At 43.5% G+C, this 9,349-nt stretch overlaps 1 pseudogene; it reads left to right on the forward strand.

The window, feature by feature from the left end:
• The first annotated feature begins 8,155 nt into the window (after positions 1-8,155).
• LOC129705512 (U2 spliceosomal RNA) lies at positions 8,156-8,334 on the forward strand (annotated as a pseudogene).
• Positions 8,335-9,349: the final 1,015 nt, after the last annotated feature.

Raw genomic sequence — 9,349 nt, forward strand, 5'->3', positions numbered from 1 at the left:
GGAGGGTGGGGGGAGGGGGGGGGGAGAGAAGTTGGAAGATGGGAGGGGGTGAGGATTGGTGTGAAGGGGGGATGGAGGAGTTCCAGTTTTTGCATCCATTTGCCTTGTACTTTCACATGGGACTTCCATTACCACCACATCAATTCCAGATTTATTTAAGTAATCTGTCATTCTTCTACCTAAATGAAAAACATTTTTTTCAATCCAATACATTGCTTGAGAACTGATAAATGTTGCATATGAATACATCCCGTTCTAAGTAGTAAATTAGCTTTCAACATCTCATTACTCAGGATTGAAATGTTGAGTCTAATGCCATAATTAATAGAACCAATGTGGTCTTTTTAATGTAGAGTCTGTTTTAAAGTGTTTCCCCAGTGGCAGACAAGAATCTTCTTATGGAAAAGAACAGGCAATTGAGGCAGACTCAATAAACGCTTGATCAAAAGAGTTTTCGACATTATATTAAATGAAGAGAGAACACTTATGGTGGAGATCCCAGATTTCGTCACTCAGATGCTGAAGGCACCATTATCAAGGGTGAGCTGGTCAGAGTAGGAGGAATGATGATTACAACGATGGAAGGGGAACTATTCATGTAAGGATGTACACACGATAATGAATATTTTAAACATGAAATGCCAGAGAATCTGGGGCCAAGATAGACCAGTGCTGGGTGAGCAGAGCCTGTTTTATGACAGGGTGGCGTTTGTTTGACGTGGGGTTTGTGGAAGATGGAATACCATTGGAATAATTGTTACTGAGTTTGATGGAAAGATTATGCGTTTGGAAAATCGATCTGGACGTCTCTGCCCTGGAAGTTTGAATACAAAATGCAGTTTAGTTTAGTTTAGTTTAGAGATACTGCGTGGAAACAGGCCCTTCAGCCCACCGAGTCCGTACCGATCAGTGATCCCCACACATTAACACTATCCTACACACACTAGTTTATTTAATCTCTATTATTTCCAGATTACAACTCACCATTCTGGAAACCAGACCAGCATTTCCTTTTGTGAATGGCATTAATAATGGGTTTGACTTGTCCACGTTCCTCGAGTTATATCATTGTCCAGATGGCAGGAACATTTGACCACACCATTCTGAGTCCAGTCTATTGTTGGGCACTTGGTGAATAATCAGTTTGTAATACCATCACATACTTCTCCGTGGATTGTCACCTTGTCGTGGTGGAGAAGCTTGTGTGGTCCTGAGATCCTGAGAGCGATGCCGTCTGGAGCTATGCTGGTAAGGTCGAGGGGGAGGTCCCTGACCTCCCCCCTTGACTCCATTCAAGGACCCAAGCAGTCGTTCCAGGTGCGGCAGAGGTTCACCTGCTCCTCCTCCAACCTCATCTATTGCATCCGCTGCTCTAGATGTCAGCTGCTCTACATCGACGAGACCAAGCGTAGGCTTGGCGATCATTTCGCAGAACACCTCCGCTCGGTTCACCATAACCAACCTGATCTCCCAGTGGCTCAGCACTTCAACTCCCCCTCCCATTCAGAATACAACCTTTCTGTCTTGGGCCTCCTCCATGGCCAGAGTGAGTTCCACCACAAATTGGAGGAGCAGCACCTCATATTCTGCTTGGGCAGTTTGCACCCCAGCGGTATGAACATTGACTTCTCTAATTTCAGGTAGTCCATACTTTCTCCTCCCCTTCTCAGCTCCCCCTCAGCCCACTGTCTCCACCTCTTCCTTTCTTCTTCCCGCCCCCCTCCCCCCTTGCACCCTCACATCAGTCTGAAGAAGGGTCTCGACCCAAAACGTTGCCTATTTCCTTCGCTCCATAGATGCTGCCTCACCCGCTGGGTTTCTCCAGCATTTTTGTCTACCTTCGATTTTCCAGCATATGCAGTTCCTTCTAAAACCTAGACTCTTTACACTGCTCTTTACACTCCAGATAAACTAGGCTAAGGACAAATCTTCTTGGAAAGATCTATACATAAAGAATAACAGGCTTGCTAATGTTGATCATTTTCTCTGCTCTGGGTGCAATGATAAAATATAGTCGTATTAACCTAGATATCGGCTCACATTAGCAATGTCAGTCTGATCTGACTGAAATGCCAATATTCCAAGAGTACCACAAGTATAATGACACAGCACATGAATAAGCTGGGGTTCTGTCAGCACAAAACATAAAGCCTCTCTCTCCACTTTGTCTATTAACTGTTGTGCTGTCAATGGTCCCATGAGGAAACAGCACATACAAAATCCCTAAGGACTAAATGTAAATCACAAGCTAAGTCTTTTGGAGTTTAAAACAATTCTTGGTTTTGCTATGTTTAAGAAGAAACTGCAGATGCTGGAAAATCGATGGTAGACAAAAATGCTGAAGAAACTCAGCGCGTGAGGGCTTGAGGCGGCATCTATGGAGCGAAGGAAATTTGGCAACGTTTTGGGTCATGACCCTTCAGACTGATTTGAGGGTTGGGGGGCGGTTTGAAGAAAAGAAGAGGCGGAGACACTGGGCTGAGGGTGAGCTGAGGAGGGGAAGAGAAAGCAGGGACTACCTGAAATTAGAGAAGTCAATGTTCATACCGCTGTGGTGTAAACTGCCCAAGCGAAATATGATGTGGTGCAGACCGCAGAACCAACCAATCCCCGTCTAGTGATACTCTTCTCCGCCTTGCAGAGCTGGTCCTTACCATTAACAACTTTTGGTTTGCCTCCTCCCATTTCCTCCAAATACAAGGTGTACCTATGGGCACGTGCATGGGCCCTAGCTACGCCTGCCTCTTTGTAGGGTACGTCGAACAACGTTTGTTCGAGGCGTACCAGGGCCCTATCCCCGAACTCTACCTCCGCTACATCGACGACTACATTGGTGCCACCTCCTGCACCCGCACACAACTCACTGACTTCATCCATTTCACCACTAACTTCCATCCGGCACTCAAATACACCTGGACCATTTTTGACATTTCCCTACCATTTCTAGACCTCACTATCTCCATCGCAGGTGATAGACTACTGACCGACATCCACTATAACCCCACTGACTTTCTCATGGCATCAGGTACACACAGGTACACGCACAATTGTGTATTTATTTACATAACCCGCAGTTCTGCTCTTACCAACATATAATAGAGCAACAAACTGAACAGCATATAAATATAGTGCAGTATTCTCAGTAGAACTAGAATCATATCGGGGTTGATTGTTAGAGAAGGGTCTCAACCAGAAACGTCACTCCAGAGATGCTGCCTGTCGTGCTGAGTTGCATCAGCATTTTGTGTCTATCCAGGATATCCTATTCAGTCTCTTTGGGAAATAGAACATTGTATGTAGTAACTCAGTGGGTGAGGCAGTATCTATGGAGAGAAGGAATGGGTGATGTTTTGGGTACTTTATTATCACATGTGACATGCCACAGGGAGATTCTTTGTTTTGCATACACAAGGTGTAAGAGTCGCCACATATAGTTACAAAGTATTCAATTTAGTCCCCAATGGCTCCCCTTTGTTCTCGGCGGATTCCCCCCCCCCCCCCCACACCAGGTCCCCCTGTCTTCTTCGGCAGCCCCCCCCCCCCCCCCATGCCAAGTCCCTCGTTGTTCTCGGCTGCGTGTCCAGCACCCACATGGGCCTGTCCATCCTCAGTACGACGTGCACTCTCATGTTGATGTGAGATACTGTATACATTCTTTTGGTCACCAAAAGACGCTGAGATATTTGTTAAAAACAAGTATTTTCCACTTACTGCATTGGGATTTGAAGTTACCTCGTGTAAGCCTACTGATGGACGTGGATATATCATTATCAATGAACAATTCACCTAAAAATGTAAACAAGTTATTTTAGTTCAGAAAGCCACTGTGCATTACTAACGTTCCTTTGTCCTTGACGTTTATCTTCAGCCTTTGGGCCACGTTGTCACATGCTTTGTGAGACGCACAAAATTATTTTGAGTTTCGGTTACAAGCTTCAATGCTGATAGATATCTTAAAAAATAAGCGATGCAGCCCGTGATATGGAGCACGAAAACAAATAACTGTTCAATTTGTACTTTCCATCTACTGCAGTTTAATGTCACAGTAGTCCCACAGCAGAGTGGAAATACCAGACAAATAGGATGGTGGTCTCAACAGTGTCAACTGTCTCTTCGTGATGCTGGAGAGTTCTTGTTTTTCTTTACACAAAAGATGATTTGTTTTCAATTTTCTTCCAGGTGCACAGACAAATAACAATGTAGTGTTGCCATTGGATTCTGCTTTCCAGTTCATTTGGGAGAGCAACTTTGGCAATTGCCCCCTGTAGTAAAAGTCAGGTTATGCTATTAACTAAACAGTCCACATCCATTGAAAATCCCTCCTTGCATTCTTCTGTGGTAATATTGCAGTTTGTCTTTCATTGTCACTTCATTCGAGTTCCAGCAGTTTATCAGGAAAAATACACTGATGCACAAAACCGAATCTGCCTGTTTTAAATTTTATAATTCAGTGCATAACTTTGATCATTGGTGATTCTGGAAATATTTTAATTTGCGAAACTTTTTTTCAAAATGAAATTCCATTCCCTACATCTTTTTTTAAATATTTTATTGGCATCATGTCGGAACCTATGGTAAGATTAAGATGTTAATAAAGTGTTAGCTGATTTATTAAACACTTATGTCCTATTTTTGAAACCTCATCTTGGGAGTTATGAAATGTTGACTGCACCAGTAATCTAGAATTCATTTTCTTTGCGAGTTGTTTTCTTTTATATTCTCATTAAGGTGAGTTTTTATTAGCCGCCACTTGTCACAGAGCAGATCCGTGCATATTTCTTTCATTAATCTGTCGGTTGAATCACAAAAACATCATCCCCACTCTCATGTATCATGCAACAATTATCTGTATCTCAGCTGTCAGAGGACTATGGCAGCCATGCTGAGCAAAGCAGTGTTTCACATCTCTCTCCCGAAACAATTTTCAGGGTGAAACAAATGCTGGAGGGCAGGCACGTCTATTCAACTGTAATGCATTTCCAACTACAATTACCCTCGTAGTCTGTCATGAAGCCAATTTCCTTCATACGGCACAGTTGGGACATCTGTTAATGGCACAAAAGAGAAAGAATGTTAGGCAAAGGCTCATCGGATGAGTCCACTAATAAACTTGCATTACAAACGTAATGATGATTTCTAAATATTAGAAAAAAGACACAACTAAGATTGATCAGTAAAGCAGAAATCAATGTCAGTTTAGCATTAATCAATATTGATAATAATGAGCTTATTTTATTTTTAAGAACAACTCGAAAATATCAATAACTTGTTTTCTGCTGCTCAAACATTTGCTTGTAGAATGTTATTGTTTTAATGATAAAATATATATTAATTTTTTAGGTTATTTTGTAAACGGTTATCACTGGACAACAAGATTCTATCACAGTAACTGGCAACTTAATGATTAGAAATAGTGTACTTGTTTAAAATTATCGACTACTTGGAAATGTCCTTAACTCTTGCAGAAATTCCTTCCAGGGGCAGATTGCAAGCCTTTCAAATGCATTTTTAGTCTTGTGTTTTTCATGTATTTTTAGTCTTGTGTTTTTCATGTATTTTTAATCTTGTGCTCACCAACATTTAGAGTCCTCGTATAAATGAGAGTAAATTTTTGTCCCAGCAAATGTATGTATCATACTTTGACTGCCCATCACAAGGTGGGAAATCCAAACCCTGCTCAGAGGTCTTACGGTGTGTTGAGCATTGGTGTGAGAAGCCACAGTAGGATGTAACGTCTGTTCAATAGCTTCCTCAAGAAACCTTTCTCAACAATCCTCTCAATGGTAGAAGAAAGCTATGGTAGAATGTACCTGCTGCTCTGAAAAGGAGATCTGAATAAGCACAATGCAAGGTAACTAATTACATTTGGCAATGTGTCAATGCTTTAGTTCTTTGGTATTCAGAAAGGGCAAAGTAAATTGTGATTTTACTTCGGAGTCACGTGAGTGACTATGTGAAGAGCCCGCTCAGCACGCATGCGCGACATTGCGTTCACGCAGGCAACAGCGACGCAGCGGGAGTCAGGCGCTCCCGCTACAAGCCTGAAGGAAAGGACCGTTAGGTAAGTACTTACCTTCAGTTTAAACTAGCGACTTTGCATTTGTTTTTGCTCCAGGGGGGGGGGAAGCGGCCCCCGTTCGACTCCAGGGAAGGAGCCGACAGTGGAGGGGGGAGAGGCGACAACGGGACCGCACACGCTGCGGTCCACAGACACGGGTGCTACGCTGATGCCCAGTCCGTTAAACAGCTGTCTGACTAACAGCAGCGGACTGGAGGGAAATTCAAAAACCGGCCGGCACCCCTGCAGACTCCCGACAAGGAGACTCGCCGCCCGAGAACTGCTGAAATGCCACCCGAAAACGGCAGACAGCCTCTAACAGCAAGGTCAGGACCAACCTCAGGCTGGAGACAGACACGGAAGATGGAATCAGCACTTCAAACAAGAAACAAGAGTCTCTGTTTCTCCAAGCCAGAGGAAGGTCATGGAGCTAAAAACTCCAGCGAGACTTGCCTCAGGAGCATGGGCAAGTCCGCCAAGGGAGCTAACACTCCCACTCCAGTGCCTAACAGCATTGGCCATCACCCTTGTCGAGGGATTGATGGGGACCAGACTGGACTGGTCAAGAAGAGGGGTCACTGGCTGATGTTTATCGGGAGTATGCTTGAGGTACAGGATCAGGAAGAGCTGCTGGGTGTGGCCGCTATGTGGCTCCACCACTAGCGAGATGGCTTTTCAGTCTGAACTGATGGCTAGCTTACTACCTGTTCTTTTCAAATAACCTCTCCAAGACAGGTAGTCATGAGGTGTTGGATTCATCACGCCTCCCCTGAGTTGCATTTACTCAAAGTGCCCACCGTTATTGGGGGGTACATTGAGCATAGCTTTAAAACCCAAATATCTTAAAATGCGTTTGATATCCCTGACGTCGGTTATCATTTTGCATGCTCATTTCAGAGGGACAGGGTAGTATGGCAAAACACCTGACCCTACTGCTTGCAGTTCTCCGCAACTTTTTAGGAAGTTATAAAACCTGCCCTCAACTTAAAAAATTACAGGACTGTGAGAATGCCGACCTCTCAACCACAGATCTTGCTAGCTGGCTAAGTTATCAAATCAAGCCTAAAAAACTGGAGAAGTATCCAAAATTCGGCATCTAGAGGGCAGGGTCTGGAATGAGCACCACACAAAACCAGCAGCAGCGCCTCTACGCGTCCACCAGTAGGCGTCCACCTAATAGTACTGGTGTAAGTTCGGGGCCCGCATGCCAACCCCCAGTAAGCCCTGTTTTTTCAGGCCAGGGTCCAGAGCGGGCCCCCTGGAAAAATGTCCCACCCCCAACAACACCATCCCTACAGACAAGGAACCGGAAACCGAAGAGATGAACACACCACGGAACAACAGTGAAATAAGATAAGTATGGTTCCTGCCATCACATAAAAGATGAAGGGTTTGTACTAACAAAGCATTCAAGGAAAAAATTAAATTAGATCCCATCCTGCTCGGCGTTTTGGCTAAGATTAGTAGTAACTGCCTTATCAGTTTATATCTGATATGTCCCTTCCCAGGGACCATACAATACCAGTACAGCATGCACCCTAGGGGTCTACCCTCCCACTAATAAGAACATGAGGGACTAGCAACTGGGGGTAATAATTATACAGGGGTCATATAGAAGCCTATATGAACCTTTGGTACCAACTAACCAAGATGGTAATGTCACCATCATTGATATCAACGGGCCATAATAAACCCAGTATGAACCTTTGGCTCTAAAAATCCCAACATGGTATATGTCGCACCGTCATTGACTTGCCACTTGAGTATCTCGCCAGGCCACGCTTGGAATATTGAAACTGCCAACCTTTCATTCCAAGCATACTTAATGGTAGACATCAACTTAAAAGATGCATACTATTCAGTACCCATTCAAAAAACTTGGAGATAACTTGGCAGTATTAATTATCGACTATGGCTATTACAGCCAAACTGGTTCCAGATATTCTAACCAGCCCTGGCTATATTAAGGAACTATCGTCATGGCATGTTCCAATGATATTAACGACGATTAATCCATGGGTATAGCTATCACAGCTTTAGCTATTATTCTTTTAGCCGAGCTTGTCATGCAATCCAGATAGATCTACGATTGAAACCATCGCTCTCAGCCTTGACTAAGATCAAGCGGAGTATCTGTTGTTGTTAGTTCTATTTTGACTCGTCCCTTATCAAGGGACCATATATCAATTGATTTGGAACAGGGAGATGGGGAGGGGCTTGCTCTGTCCACTCCACGCATCAACCAGTATTGCAGTACCTTGAAATATAAATCCTCTGTTGACTATTTGGTATTCAACACTCTACCCACTTATCTTTAACTTGGCATAGGAGAGTCAGTATGACACAACCTGTAACAATTAATGGTATCTACCTACCATTCAACAGTGGCAAGAGTATTGGGAGTTAGTAGCAGCTGTTCCAGCTACTTAACTTGAACCTTCCATTAAGGCTAGGTGCTAATGTTTAAACTACCCTCACCCAAAACATGGTGGCATAAGGACTAATCTGGAGTCGTCATCACTATAGACACTAGGCGTAAACCTAGTTTGGAAATTTTGAGTACGCTCTATTGGCAAAGCATATTATCCTGCAGTGCACCATTTTTGCATGTTTGTTTATAATTAACAACATCACAGTAGTGACATACACAAACCACTTGGGCAGAATAAATCGATATCATGTGACATTTATTTAACAATTGGAAACTACAGGTCGTCAAAAATATGCGACCATCAGCAAATACCTACTAGGTGAGCTAAATACTGTAAACAGACATATTAAACCCAAGTATTGCTGGAATTACAAAGCAATATGGAACACCCGATATCAATTTCACTGTATTCAATTGAATTCTCCACGTACCGATGTATGTCGCATGAAACCAAATTTGAGGCAGGGGAAATGAATTCATTCCCACTGAATTAGGAAGTGTGAGGGGGGAATCTAGTCTATGTTTTTCCCCTTTTTTCCTACCTCATCAGGTACTACGGCCTCATCAGTCGGGTACTACGCACAAGCCACGATAAATTAAACTACTGGATTGCAGATTTGAAAAGACCATCACTGGGCCTGGATTGCAGAATTGGGAAGACCTCTGCTGGGCCTGGATTGTCAATAGCGCTATCAACACAAGGATAGCATCCCATCACATGTCCACTAGGGAACATACTTGGCGAACATCAAGAAGTGGGAAGATACCATTCAAATACAGGAACTACATATTCAACTACAACAAACCTGTACTGGAGTTCTAGCAGGTCTTCACCACAATGAAGGATTCAGCCAGAAGTA

This window comes from Leucoraja erinacea, chromosome 17 (genome assembly GCF_028641065.1).
Source record: "Leucoraja erinacea ecotype New England chromosome 17, Leri_hhj_1, whole genome shotgun sequence".
Classification (NCBI taxonomy): domain Eukaryota; kingdom Metazoa; phylum Chordata; class Chondrichthyes; order Rajiformes; family Rajidae; genus Leucoraja; species Leucoraja erinaceus.